Genomic DNA, 3,393 nt, shown 5'->3' with positions numbered 1-3,393 from the left:
AGGGAAGTTGTTACAAGATGATGGTGACCTATGCCAGGCAGGTAAGTAGCAATGAGAAAAAAAATAGAGTAGGCATAACATTGGCTTTGTTGTCAATGGACATTCATAAGTTAGGTTTCTGACGTGTCCCCATGAACTACAGATTTATATCTATACATCTTGATCTCAAAAATAATGAAATAATTTGTAATCAGACTTTTTAGTATAATGAGAAAAAAGACATATGCATATCAAAATAGAGAACTTATCAATGTGCAAACCCCAAAGTAATCAAAACTGAGTGTGGAGCTCCTGATTTTAGAAGCTCCTGCATATCAGGAAATCAGACATAAAAGATTTGAATTTTCTTTTACTAAGACTAAGATTTCTAGTTCTCATCATTTTAAACAAAAGCTAGAAACTGTGAGGCAAGTCTGATAGGTGATACATACAGAGAACATTAAAACCAGATGCCTGAATGGATGAAGAGCCCCATTTAGTTCAATATGTGTTTTTTAAGCCAAGAAAAATTCATCTGAGTAATCCTGCTTACATTCTCCTTGTCTGCCATCCAAGATGTAATGTCAGTAGCACACTTCTTTGAATCCAAGCTTGGTGATAAACTGTTGCTCTCAGTGGGATCTGGCTGTTTGCTGCCACATTTTGATGGGAAAAAGCCTATCCCAAACTTGAAGCTGTATGTTAAGGCTGAGACAAGCCAAGAGCACACAGGTAGCCTATGGAAAAGACTGCAATATGAGAAATAAGGCATCCATTCTTCTTTATGTCATGATTTATCGTTAGGAAAATGAACCTCAAGTGATTTTTCTACCTGAGCTGGCTTAGAGAAGACCAAGGAGGCCTGGAGACACCACGAAAAAGTGCAAGTTGTGCATAGGCATGAAGAGGGAAGGAGATGGAGAGAAAATGAGGAAGGTGAGTACTTGGGAGTAGTGATGCTAATTTAAGCCATATTTAACATCATCCCTAGTGAGAAAAAAGTTAAGGTATGGAAGACATGGGGGACAAAGCTACCAAATGTTTTGCATTACTTTTCTGCAAATTTCCTGTTGTCTATCAGTCCCATTCCTGCAAAAAGCTAAGTCGTTTGATTCATAAGACTGACAAAGGGGTAGTTTCAGACACATGGAAACCTTTGGTCAACACATGGGCTGTGAAACTTCATCATCCAGACTCAACTTTTTTTAATAGTGTGGGAGGCTGTAGAATAAGATTTCTAAGACCATTTTAAAAATTTGTCTCGCATGCAATATAGATGGTGGCAAAACTTGCCGACGGTAAAAGCTCCCTGCAGGCAAAATGAAGGACAAACATTTATAGATCAGTTGGCTTCTTCACAGACGGCTGCTATTGCTGCGCAGCTGCTGCTGAAGACATGGCTTAAGTTAATACTACATATATGTGTCAAACATGAATGCCAGCAGGATTGTGAAAATAATTACTTGTTCAAATGCTTGTATCCAAAGGAAAAGGAGGCCCAAGAAGAAGTGAGGGATATATACACACACACAAAGCTCCTTGTTTGAGGAAATGACAGAAGTGCACAAATATTAAACCAAAACTTTCCCAGTCAGAGTCTTTCTTGCTCTCTCTTATTGCCCTTTTTGAACTAGGTTGCTAAACCTACAACAATTCATCCAGGAAAAAAAAAGGAACGTACTATGTTGGAAAAAAAAAAATTAGTCTTTTGTTACTTAAGTTTCTTTCTTTCTTTCTTTCTTTTAACTGCCAACCTAGAAAGTAATTTATATTTTTCATATCAACAATATTGGTTTTACAAACAAGTTTAAATCCATACGGTTTGATGTGATCAACTTCAAGCTATTCTTACCTTTGTTTGTTATACTACCTATAATATATAATCATTATTGTAAAACAAACAGTTTTAATCTAAAACACTTAACAAAAAAACCCCAGTCATTCTATATATAAATGAAAGAGCCAAACTTTATATTTGAAAAAAATAATTTCTTTCTGCAACTTTGATTAAAGTCATCACCTCCTGAAATGGTCCTGGCCTGCCAGAAACTGACGTTGATCAGACACATAAAGAAACATACGACCCTTAGATGAGACTCAAGGAAAGTCTTTAACTCTTCATAAATGTCTGAGATATAAAAATCTAAATACAATCAGGGCACACCCTGACCTCAAATAACCTTGGTAACTGGCAAAAATCACTGACCTCAACTCACAAATACCTCTGATCTCATAGAAGAAATCAGGCAGAATATGTATGAATAGTCTCACAATCTTGAGTTTCAACAGATTCTTTTTAACCTTGAAATCAGTAGTTTCATAATGAGTCATACAAATAATCTTAGTGACTGTCTTGCAACTAGGTAAGCAAATTATGCATATCTGTGCAAATCGGGTTGCTGATTTGCATCAGTTATATACCACAAGCAGAAAACAAAAGTAGTATTTTACTAGCTCCACATCAGTCAGCAAACACGACTTGAGACAACTTTTAAGAGCCATATTGTCCATAGGCTTTAATTCCTCACCCCCTGCTAGTTGCTTCCATCAGTCTCACACGTCCTAAATTAAGAATTGTTTTGTTGCTCTCGAGTTAGCGTTTTATTTTTAAAACGAGACCGGAGAACAAGCAGGCAAAGCAGTCTACTTGGCTGGAGTTGCTGCAGCACAGCTGATATGCCTGAAGTTTAGTGTCACTTTTCTCGTGGAGATCTGTGAAGCGAAGTTAAGCACCAAAGTAATGCCTGTTCTGGCGCGTCGCTTTCACGCCAAGGGAGGTGTGAGGCAAGGTGAAGCGGAGGAGAAACCACCTCCCTCCCTCCCTCGCTCGCTCGCTCTGCAGCGCAGCGCAGCGCGGCCTCCGCGGGGAGCGCCCATGGCCGGCGGGGCAGGGAGGGGGCTGAGGGATCCCTCCGGCCGGGCGCTACCAGCGAGGGGCTGCCCCCCGCCACAGCCAAGAGGGGAAACAGCTCCGTGTGAAGTTCATTGATGAGCTTCTGTAGCCCAGCGGAGCGGACACACACCAGAGGGGGTGGGGGAGCGCGGAAAGGGCCGAGGCTAACAAAGCCCGACTGCCTCCCTGCCTCCCTTCCAGCGCGGCTCCCGGCCGCCCCCCGCGGCTTTCCCGCGGCCGCCAAGCGGGAACGAGCGCGGGGCAAGACGCCCAGACCCCAGTAAGGGAAGGAGCCCGGCTTGTGCGGGGCAGGCGGGCTGCGGAGGGCTGGCGGTGTCCGCCGGCCGGCGGGGGCGGCCGGGCAGGCGGAGAGACGGAGCGGGGATGCCTGCGGCCCTCCTGCCGCCGCCGGGCTGTGCGCGGGCGCCGCGGCCGTAGCCGTGCCTGTAGCAGGCAGCGGCCATCGCGGGCTCGCCGCCCCCGTGCGCCCCTCCGAGGACGGAGGGGTGGGGGCAGAGGAG

Source organism: Lichenostomus cassidix, chromosome 2 (assembly GCF_008360975.1).
Source record: "Lichenostomus cassidix isolate B80296 chromosome 2, HeHo_3.0, whole genome shotgun sequence".
NCBI lineage: Eukaryota > Metazoa > Chordata > Aves > Passeriformes > Meliphagidae > Lichenostomus > Lichenostomus cassidix.
This window is presented reverse-complemented; position numbering follows the sequence as displayed.